Raw genomic sequence first — 12,264 nt, forward strand, 5'->3', positions numbered from 1 at the left:
ACAGACATGTTGGTCCAACAGACAAAGTGACCAAACAGCTCATGGTAATTTGAATGTGACAGCTGACTTACTAAGTCATACGTGTTATATAATGCATTACTTTGCTGAAAGAAAACCTTGTATCTCATTAACAAAATTTGACCAGAGCAGTCCAATGAAAAACATGTATTTCCAAAATGACGACTTTAGAGGAGTAGAAAAAAACTTATTTTAACTATCAGTGGAAGTCAGTGTACAAATATTTGAATCCAAGTAACTTTAGAGCATTTCTATTGGTCTATTCATCTAGAATTCTTCACACAATGTACAAATAAGCTGCAGGGTCTAAACGATGGAGAAAAGTAAAAATGGACCAAAAATGGAGAAAATGGAGAAAACATGGTTTTCATTGAACAGCAGTGATATACATTTAGAAGCAGATTCACATATTTCGAGGAAGATCAAGCTTAGCTGTTAGTCATATGTATCCAATTTTACCCAAAATATATTCGATTGGCCAAGAATTTGGAATTTTCTCCTTCATTTGAACCCTGTAGCTGCTCTGTACACTGTGTAAATATTCTGCATGAACAGACCAATAGAAACACTCTAAATTACTTGGAATAAACTCTTATCTTCTGTTGACTACCATTGAAAGTTAAGGACGTTTTTGCCCTCTCCTGTAAAGTCACCATTTTAGAGATGCATGTTTTTCATTGGGCAGCGATGATTTGTAGATTGGTTTCCTTAGTCCAGACCAAGCAGAAAATGATTTTGGTCTGGAAAATGCATTTCTGCATTTTAGATTTCCTTAGCGTTCACACTGACACAATTCGCATCAAACTGCGTAAGTGAACTTTCTGACAAACATTTGATGAACTGCACTAATCTTGTTTTCTGGGTTTCATGTATAGCGATGGTTTAAAACTGAAACTGTCCATTTTATAATTACCAGTTCAGAGCAGGGAGTTTCTGTTTCCGTGTCGGCGTCTTTGCTCAGTATTGCGTTCATACTTCAGATATACCAAATCAGAATTCTGTAAACTCTAATGCGGTTTATTTGAAGTATAAATGCAACACGGTCCAAACACATCTTAACACACCGTCCTGTCCGCCACTGGAACCCCTGCAACAGAGTTCAAGTAGCTGTGCAGAGCAATAATCAGACCAAACCAGACACACCCATAGACTACTGCATTAGCCTTGTAGCTCCTCTGCAAACTAAAGAAGAAAACTTTGACATCAAACATATTTGTTGGCTGATACTAAATGTAAAATAGTGTAGATTTTTCATTGGACCAGTCGAATTGCTTTCATCTAATTTTACTCCCAGTAATTTAGAGCGCTTCTGTTGGTCCATTCACCAGGAAGGTCACTATCGAATGGTGCAAACCCAATGATCGGCAATAAGTATATTGATGGGCCCCTGTCGTAACCCTGCCGCTGCCCAGTGTGCAGTACAAGAACGGAAATCTTGCTGAAGGTTTAGTCCTTCGGCAAGTTCACCCACTTTTACCGACAGCTCTGATGGGCGCCAGCATATAAATAGCAGCACCTGACGCTGATTTACACCCTGTGGACTACTCGCACAGTCCACAGGCACTGACCTTCAAGGTGGAGCGTAAACACACAAAGACAAGTCTGTCTCTTTTCATGCCAACTTCAGCAGTTTACAGTAAATAAAGGAGCGTGGAGGGAGAAGGGAGATCCATAATTAAAAGGAAAAAGGTCACCTGTGCCTCGTTACCTGTTGACTCACGTCCCCTAGTTGCCGGTGTCTTCTTAACTAAAGTCAAACAATGTTAGAAGATGAGACCGGCCTTAATTACAGTTTCTTTATTTTGGCACGCAGGGACAGAGGTGCGAGAGTGGGTGTGGAGAAAGGACGGCATCAGCATGCAGGAGTGTTTTCATGCAGGTGTATGAGTCTGTTTATAGCCTTACACAGCAGGGTGTGTGTGTGTGTGTGTGTGTGTGTGGGGGGGGTATCTATACCTTCAAACGATCTGCAGGGGACTGCACTGCTTTTTAGTTTGCAAGGGAATAGAGAGAGGGAGGGAGAGAGAGAGAGAGAGAGAGCGAGACAGAGCATTGGTGTTCTGTGGGAGTTGGCTGCTGCATCTGGAATGTGTCCAATGGTCCAGTAATTGCCGCATGCAGCGTCCATTTTAAATATTTAAACTCAGCCTTATGTGAGTAACTGGTGGATCAGGTGTCAAAAGTACAGCCCTGCTGGACTCAATGTCCCATCATGGAGGTGCCCTTTGTCCTCTGGACACAGCAAAGTGCCACCACACACAGAAACACATGCACATACATGGTCATAAATTACACTCCCCCAGCACTTTATTAGAAACACTATACTAATAAGTTCTCATTTCTCATTTTCCTCTAAAAACAGCCTCAACTCTTCATGGCATGGGTTCCACAAGATTCCTGAGAGATTCTTATTCAAGTTATGCAATTCCTGAAGATTTTTCAGGAGCATTTTCATGCTGTACCACATCTCAAACCCAAATGTGTTCTATTGGATTCAGATCTGGTCACTGAGAAGGTCTCTAAAGGACTCTGAACTTACTGTCATGTTCATAAAACCAGTTTGAGATGACGTACTTTGTGGCATGGTGCATCATCATGCTGGAACTAGCTGTTACTAGATGGGTAAATTGCGGCCATGAAAGAATGCATATGGTCAACAACAGTACTCAAATAGGCTGTAGCATTCAGGTGATGATTGATTGGTATGAACAGGCCCAAAGTACCCCATCATTATCCCACCTCCACCAGCCTGGACTGTTGACACATGGCAGGTTGGGTCAATGGATTAATGCTGTTGGAGCAAATTCTGACCCTATCATCTGTAAGCTACATTTAACTGTACAGTACTGGTGAGCATGTGTCCACTGCTAAGAGTTATGAATGGGTCCTCACTGCTTACATTCCTGCTTAGACTTTAGTGGGTTAATTTGTATTGACCGCCTTGATCAAATGAAATATTTTACTGGTTCTCTTTTCAGCTTGATCGCTGGAACATGTTGCCAGATTAGATTAAACTATCTTGGAATTAAATTATGACACCAAAACTATTTAATAGTAATTTGGCCTCTTATCTCACACATGCCTCTCACGTTGTTATTGCATAAAAACGCAATGGACTGTAATGAATGGAATAAGAGCGAAGCACGAGTGTAAAACTGGTCAAATGGTGTCTTTCTTATGACTGACAATATCTAATAAATGTATTAATATGCTGGTTTCCAGATGCTGCGTGTCTGTGGCCAACATAGGGATTTATTCTGCGCTTGCGTGCTAGTTGGAACTTTCTACTTGTGAAGTCGGAATAACGAGCTCGTCACGTTCTAGCGCTTTTTTGTCAGAGAGACATGAAAAATGACGGCTAATGTAACATTAATGTAACAACTTGCACCACGCTAGCAGAGTAGCCAGTTTGCTATGGATAGAACGATAAATAGCCTTGTTCTGTAGTAAGTTAAATGCACATGGGTTACTGATTCAAATTTAAATATAATAATAAATAAAATACCCATTAACAGCGGCTGCACTGGTAGAAATCATCCAATTCTGATTCTGTCTGTCTTCTTCACAATGTTAAAAGGTTGAATGTCCCCGGATATTAAACTCGGACATTAAAATTATCCCCACTAGATTTTATGGCTTGAGGGGGTGTTTATGTGCAACTTCCAGGTCTGAAACACATTTGCCAGAATTCTGATTGCATGTGAACACGGCAATAGTCCTAACTGGCAAAATCCATGACTAGACTATTGAACGAATTCATAACACAAAAAATGCACCTTCTTTGCTTTTTTTTATTTAATATATTATGTTTTTTTTTATTTAAACATTGCACATAATTCCATTTTCCATCACATCTCATATTGCTGCCTACAAAATGATAAGAATGTAGAAAAACTCAGAAGATTGATTGATGAGGTTTACTGAAAAGGAAAATAAAACACAAACAAGAAATGAAAATCTGAGGGTCCCAAATATACCAGAGCAGCACCTAAACAAAATAAAATAAAAATAAAATAAAACAAAAACAAAACAAAAAAAGGGCAACACGAACACATCTTCAATTGGGATGCACGTTTTCCAAAAAACAAAGCTTCATGCATAAAGAAAAGGCAAGGCTGTCCTAAACCCACATGAAGAAACGTCTGGTAAACGATATTATACACTTCCTGGTTGCTTGGGCGCACCAGGTGCATCTCAGCCTTTTCCAGACTATGTGTTAGCGACGAGGCTCGGGAGATGACACAACACACAGAAAACATCAGCCATGAGAGTTGTGCATAGGACGTCAAAGGAGGTCCACCTTGATGTTGACAGTCAAATGTAACCTGCGTCAGTTGTGTTAATCTGCTATAGCGGTCTTCTCTGTGATCAGGAGGAGAGTTGCTGAGCTACCTCAAGTTCCAGCTGCGATTGTTCGCGCAAGGGCCGGTGATGATGGATATGATATAATAGAGGGGGTAAAATGATCAGGCTATTGAAAGAGATCTTTTTTTCTCCAGTGTGCTGCTTTATAGGCCTAGCTTCTGTTACCATGGAGAGATGGAGTAGGGAGCAGCCAAGCATTACCATCTCCTGTGGATTACTCTGTCCCTTTGGAATGCCTCTTAAGACTGGTGGAAAATGCTTCATCACTGCCTCATCAGTGCACCAAGCAGCTTATATAATACGGTCACGTAGGTAGTTATAGCACTACAGTCATGATGGTTCACTCTATGCCATAGAAATGACATGAGTTATAGTACACTCTTAAAAATAAAGGGATCCTTTGTGTGATGCCTCATAATTTCACTCAGAAGAACCTCTCAATAGGTCTCAGTTCTTCAGAAGAACCTCTCAGTAGGTCTCAATTCTTTAGAAGAACCTTTTGATAGGTCTCAATTTTTCAGAAGAACCTCTCAAACCTCTGAATAGGTCTCAATTCTTCAGATGAACCTCTCAATAGGTCTCAATTCTTCAGATGAACCTCTCAATAGGTCTCAATTCTTCAGATGAATCTCTCAATAGGTCTCAATTCTTCAGATGAACCTCTCAATAGGTCTCAATTCTTCAGAAGAACCTCTTAAACCTCTCAATAGGTCTCAATTCTTCAGAAGAACCTCTCAATATCAGGTTCTTTATAAACTAATTTGTTTATACCGTAAATGTGCAACTACAGAACCTGTTAAAAGTTTAAAAAACTTCATATAATGATTCATATAATGATTCATATAATAATAATATAATAATCATATAAAAATATCATATAATAATAATTTTATTCTAGAACCGTACATCTAGATCACAGGAACCTATAGTTTTTAAGTGCTTACACTAGTTATTTATTCAGATTTATTTTGAGTGTATTGGTGTACCATTTAATACTCTAACCACAAGAGCTAATCTAAGAGTCCACTGCCTAAAAATTTCAAAAACAACCACTCAGTGTCACTGATGAGAAGTACTAAAGCTGTTTGAGGACGGACAATGCGCCATTGATGAGAATCTTCAGACTGCTAAACATGAGTGAGTTATAAGCCAGGTCTATGAGGTGCTCTGCATCTACCAAAAATATTTGTGGAACCTTTATAAAAGGTTCCATACCAGACTTACAGCAACTCTATACCAAACTGGTACATTATGTGGAGGTTCTGTAAACCGTAAAAAGGTTCTTTACTCTCACATGTCTGGGTCATTCTACTTTCTACAAATGCCAAATGGTGCCCCGCAACTTTGAAGCCATGAAAATGAGCCTAATTCTCCTGAATAAATCAAGAATAAACTATAATAATTCTTCTTTTAAATGATTATTTAAGTGATCTGGATTTAGTCTGGCTGTGCCTGAAAAAACTGAAAGTATTATTTTAATAATGTTTGACCTTTTTGATGCTTGTTTTTCAACTAGAAATTGTGCAAATGTATTAAATTTACTGTCTGTTTTGTGTATAAATTCATTTCAATATAGATTTTTACTCTGAAGGTAAAGTATTGTTCTCAGGGGTTTTACAGAAATAAAAAAATCACTAAAAACAACAAAAAAAAGTCCAACTCTGAGAAGTCAGTCTATGCTTAGTGAAATCTTTTTTTTTTTATTTCCGATGTGCCTAGAATAAGGATAACTTCATGTGTAACAATAGACTGTGTATAAAAACATAAAGGCAATATCTGTCATTTTATTTACAATATGACTGAAGGTAAAGTGGCAATGGGTTATAGAATATGTTAGAATTTTCCGGTCAGTAATACAGTTATACAATAGTAGTTTACAGTAACTGACTCCATTTATTAACTAACACAGTGGTAGTTATCTAAGGAACCATCCATTGAAAGTTTTTTAAGGGAACTATAATCGTAGCCCTCCAACAGCCTCTCACAAAGAACCCTTTTTAGGCCACCTCAACTTTTAAGTGCATTCCTGGATTTCAAAGTGAAGCTGTTAAGGTTGAGGTGCTGATAACGGGAACTGAACGCTGGGAATGAGACGTAACTCTCTGTGTTGGTGGTATTGTGTGTTGTATCATCTGCACAAGCTTCTCCAGGACTCTTCATTTGGGTTACTTCTATTTTGTTTATTGGACAAAATCATTTAGCAGAAGTAACAGGCCCATACAGCATTTGAACGAGGGAAGCTGTGTCTGAACAAAGCAAGATGCTTTAAACCTGCAGCGTACGTGACCAGCCTCGTTTCTGCCTCCAGAGATTTTCCAATTCTCCTCTTTCTCCGGGCGACTCGTCCTCGGTACAACTAGCCGACCAGTCAGCGCTGGCCGAGTGTCCATTGTATCGCGGACCCACCCTTTTATTTTGTGGTTTGATGGGAATTCTTGGCTCTTGACTGGATGTACAACGAGAGTCATGCGCATTGCATCGTGAATCGGTAAGGAGCTTTGCCGCTGTCGGGTGTAAAAACTGTCCGGCTCCACTGTGGTTCGGGGGGTGGTAGGGGGTGTTGGATGGGAGCCCAGAGCAACGTGCCGTGGTGACATCATTATCTTGCTAGCACGTATTTACATGTTTGTGTCACATGCGCCTCTACGACATGTGACGTGACACGTTGCCCTGCGTCCAGCTCCGTCCGGCACCTTTCCGTCTACGTTTTTTCCAGCTTCAGCTGGACCTCCTTTGCTAGAGAGCCTGGTCAGCTATCAAAAAGAAGACAAAACACAAAGAAGGACTAGAGAGAGAGAGAATGAGAACGAGAGACCAAAAGAAAGAAGTGCGAGAGAGGCCAGAGAGTTCTTGGTTGATAGAGCTAGCATTCACTGGCTGTGGGAGAACCGCTAGAGATCAGACGGATGGAGGGTTCACAGAGTCTGAAGACAAGGAGATGAAGGGAACACGGGGGTTTGGGTGCTGGAGATGCTTAACAGTCAAAAAAGTAGAACTTCCCCAAGTGGCGCATGTGATTTATCTTAATAGGACACGTTAAAATAGACATCTGCTTTATGTACATGTGTTCTATTTAATGTGCGTCTACCCTCGCTAGGTCTATGTCTCCAAAGGAAGAGAAAAGAAGTGAAAACGAGAAAGAGAGAGAGAGAGAGAGAGCGAGAGAGAGAGAGAGAGAGTGAGAGTCCCCGACACAGAACAGAATTTGAATTCAACTTTGGTTATATAAGAGTCAAGGCTAGATTTAAAAAAATAGATAATACACCTCCGTAGTACTTTGCATACAGATGAATTGAATGCAGTTATTATGTATATTTTTTCATGACAAACAAAGCAGCTGCTTCATCTTTTTAGATATGAGCTATAATTTCAAATATTTCACTTAAGAAAACTCCACAGCATCCTTTTACGTAACGTCTCTGACAGGCTTATCTATATTCTGAGCTGATTCCAGCAGGTGCGATTGTGGCAGAGAGAGAGCGAGATAGACGGACAGAGTGAGAGAGAGAAAATGAGGAGAAGAGTGCGAGGGTGGGAGAGATGGAAAGGGCGGGAGTAAATGCAAGATAGTACTGCAAGCACGCATGGCTGAATGTGTTACGTAGGCAAAGGAAGACAGGGAAAAGAGAGCCGGAGTGGGAAGCTGTGTGGAAGTTTAAGAGGCCTGTTTTGTGTCTTTTTGGAAATTCTCAGCAGCTTTGCCTCTCTCCTCCGTGCAGAGAGGGTTTGTAAAGTGAGGATGCGATTTTGCAGGCCTTGTGCAGGCTTTGTGTATGTGTATGTGTGCGTGCGTTTGTGAGAATTTGGGGGTGATGGGGGGGTTATGGGGGAAGGGGGGATTATTGTTGTCGCTGTGTGATACTGTAATTTGCTGTCGTGGCTGCGAGGGCACTGTGTGCAGCATGGGGTTATAAAAGCGCAGATTAAATTTGAGCCTAAACAGTTTGGAAGCGCTCGGCAACTACAGCGATGCTGAACCGTCGGGCCTTGATTCCTCAGCCTTGCACGCACCAGAATCGAATTCCCGGTCTTTATACCAGGCTACGGCGGAGCTGGGTGCATTAAGCGAGCAGTTCAGTCAGCAGTGACAGTAAGAAGTGACAACGCTAAACGCAGTCCAAGAACAGTGTCTCATCTAATCGCTTAGAATTTCGCTCCATATCCACAGCCAATGCCTGCAGGCCTCTGTTTAGGCAGGACAGCAAGCGGGCACAGTAGTTACCAGTTAAAGCTCAGTTGTGAGTGTAATACGAGACTACAGTCTTCAAAATAAAGGTGCAAAAAAGGGCTCTTTAGAATAGTTAAAATAATACCATACATTGTGAGCTTATTGTGAGTGGGTCATTGAGTTGCCATGGCCTTTACTAAGGATCCTGTGAAGAATCCCATGTATACGTGCTTTTATAGCATTTACAGGATGCTTTCAATGGAGCTAGTTTTTTTATTAGTTTGATCTAGCAACTTTTTCAATTTTTTTATTAACCTTCCTAAACTTAAAGTGGCATCCCTTTGAAACACACTGTAACAACCACAGCTGCCTGAAATTTAGCAAGGAGAATTCTATCTACTACAGTAATCTTTCAGACATTTTTTTATTTATTACTTACTTTCAAAATATCTAATATCTAAAGACACCAACAGACTGTTAAAATGTGCTGTAATGTTATAAGTCTGACTGGATTTGTGCTTATCTAGACATAAGTTTACTGCATTTACATGGGGTCCTGGGGTTTCACAGGGGTTCCTTTATGATTTCAAAAATGCTATTTTTTAATTGTTATTCACATGAAATGAAATAATAGCCAGTGCCTCTTCGACCATTTAGACAAAGGGTGCCAACATGTATTATACACTGGGAAATTAGGCACACGTTTAATATAAGTAAACTCAGTGCACCACTAATTCTAAGGAGTTTGACTATACATTATGCTGCTTCATCTCTTTGCAAGGCTGCAATTTTTCACTGCTATCATTTACAAATGTGGAATTACACTCTTAATTTAAGCTTTAAGATAGGTTGCCTGTTGTTTGCCTAATCTGACCCTACTTATATGCATATTTGCTAAGTGCTGGCTAATGGACAATCCACCCTGTCAGACAGCTGGGTCACCTATCACATCATAACACCAAATGGTACTGATTATCACACTGCACTGTGTATAGTAATTGTTGCCAGGCCAATGGTTCATACTCCTGCCGACTGGACTACGTGGCACGGATTATGCTTGCATACGATGATAGAAGGGAGATATTTGTTTTGTATACGTCTACTGAACCTGAACATTAGGCACAAGTCCAAGAATGACGCCTGGTAGACAGCTGTCCCAGTCTTTCTGAGGAAGAAACCCTGTAGAGCCTTTTTCTATAGTCTTTTTCGTGACATTTGACTTTACTTGGCAGCTAGCAAGACTAGCAACACGTACCGATGTGAAATACTCAACATTGACTCTAAACAACTCGAACTTAACTGGACCAGAACAGCCTCCTAAGGATTTTGTAATTGGCGCTTCCTCTGACAGCAGTGGCTTGATGCTAAGTCTGGTGGCGAGAGAAGTGGTATGGGTTTTGATCCTGCATGAACACACTGCTAATAAAAGGCCCTGGGACGACTCCAAGCTGACATCAGGCAGTCTGCTTGCCAGCTCTCGCCCTTCCAGCCCACAGTTTGGGTCGAAACAGAAGGAGGAGATAAAAAAACTAGACGCTGCAGACAGAGAGCACGGCCTCATACCCGCTTCGCCAATCTCTCACCAAGCCCACCCAACGGAATCAAGTGTCCATATTACAACCAAACAAATATTTCTCTATTATATTAAAATATTCACATCTGTTTCATACAAGACACAGGTTCACACATAAAGAAAAAAAAAAAAAAGGTAAAAAAAAAGTCAAGCTTTTTTTTTCTTTAAAGAAGTCTCCTACTCTGTATCCCTCGGCGCAGAGATGTAGTGTACTGTGTCTTTAAGGCATTCATTAGGGGCGGGACTTAAAAAGTGATTGACGCCTGGCTTGTTGTCGATAGACTTCCTGTCTTACTGGTGGTGGGAGAGCAAGCAGTGTCCACACTCTCCTCTGCTGTCCAGCAGTGGTCGCTCCAGGGAAGGACATCATCAGGTCTTTTGGTTACTAAGAGCTGGGTCCGGGTCCACTCCGATGCCTACGCCAACGGGTAGCCGTGACGGATCCTTTGCTTTGGAGATCTGTTCAGTAACGGGTCAGTCCCTCGCGGTCAACATACGCAGTGCTGTAAATGGAACACAGGTAAATGTTGCTTAGTCAAATGCAAGTGCATTCACAGTGTCATGCCCATTTTCACATATTCAGGTCTTACCCACAAACACTTTCTTTCATAGCAACTGTTGCCAGGTTGGACAAGCTTTGCAGAATGTTTGCATGCAAGTCTCATTCAAACTAATAAGACAGTGTAGAGTGCAACACTTGTGGGACAGTCATGTCAAATTACATTTTTTGTAATATTTAAATGTGTGAAAGGTCACACTGTTGATCAGGTGTAGTTTTTCTCACATAGCTGAGTGAACACTTGCAGGGTGTAGCTTTTCAAACTGCAAACTAGGGACGATAAAAAAATGTTGAGCGACTGGTGTTGAGAGAAACAGAGAAGCGAATATAGGTTCTGAAATGCTTGAACTCATGATGGATAAGCTAGCTAGCAGGCTAAACACCTCAACACAGGCCGTGTTCCAGCTATTTTTTCAAACGTTTTCAGCCACATATATTAGACTGGTTCATCCAGGTTTGCCTGCTCTCCCTTTCAATCGAACTCTGCATGTCACTAAACTCTCAAGAACAGTGGGCTTGTTTTTCCCTCCCCCCGTTTTCAGTGAGCTTAACAGTGTCCCCCACCCTATGGACATCTTAAATGTACATGGGGAAATGAGCTTATTTGGCCCTGTACTAGATAGACACACAGCAGAAAATTGACACATCAGATACGTTGTCATTTCTAAATACCATCCTCGCTTTGAGATACTGTCAATCTTTTTGAATAATTATACCGCCCAACTCAATCCTACTCCTTTCACTCCTGAAATACGAGTGCCTAAGAAACGAATACCCCTTTTTTTCTAGTAGCAGTGTTGCATTGTCTTTTCTTTTTTTAAACCAACATTAAATACTATAAGTGAAGGTTATAAAAATGAGGTCTACTGGGTGCACATCAGAGAATAATTAAATCCCAGCACATTCATAACGCTATTAAATAGTTAACTAGTACAAACTTCAAATGTATAAACAAAATAATTGATAACTGATAATTATGTTACTGTATCAGATCAGTAGATCTGTATTGTCTGACAGTCCGCATTAAGGTCCTCGTATCTAAAGGCAGGAAAACTGGATTAAGACATCCCTACTGCAAACTCAACGTTATGTAATGAATATAAACTCCAACGTACCCTTGCCGCTGCTCTGTAAAGCTGGTACAACCTACAGTTGCAGCAAAAGAATGCATTTGTTGGCAGAGCATGGATAGGTCAATAAGGACACTGGCACTAAGTCATTTTGTCTATGGGAAAAAAATTAATGGCATTTTAAAAAAATTCCCTATTGCACCCTGTAGTAATCAAAAATGTTTCTAAGCTGGAATAGTTTGTTCTATACACATTTTTCCTTAAATGTAACTGGGCTCTTCAAATTCCAAAGCCATTATAAAGTCAAAATATAAATATGGTTATATACAAGCCTATTTTATTTAGTTAAGTTACATGAAAATAAGGCTATATAAAAATATAACACTGAAATAGATTAAAATAAACAAATAAACATAAATATTAACTTTTTATATGCTGGTTAAAAATCCCCTATGTAAGCCCACACTACATTCATTTTATAATTAAGATCAGTTTCATAGGCCCTAAAATA

General features: G+C 40.3%; 1 protein-coding gene across 2 annotated transcripts in view; it reads right to left on the reverse strand.

Annotated features, from left to right (window-relative positions):
• Window positions 1-3,808: 3,808 nt before the first annotated feature.
• Window positions 3,809-12,264, reverse strand: part of kcna4 (potassium voltage-gated channel, shaker-related subfamily, member 4) — a 66,412-nt gene continuing 57,956 nt past the window's right edge. For both annotated transcript variants that reach the window (XR_011978511.1, XM_072671049.1), the window contains one exon: window positions 3,809-10,627. The gene's annotated coding sequence lies outside the window, so the exon portion shown is untranslated. The remainder of the gene's footprint in view (window positions 10,628-12,264) is intronic.

The sequence above is a fragment of the Salminus brasiliensis genome, chromosome 25, assembly GCF_030463535.1.
Source record: "Salminus brasiliensis chromosome 25, fSalBra1.hap2, whole genome shotgun sequence".
Lineage (NCBI taxonomy): Eukaryota > Metazoa > Chordata > Actinopteri > Characiformes > Bryconidae > Salminus > Salminus brasiliensis.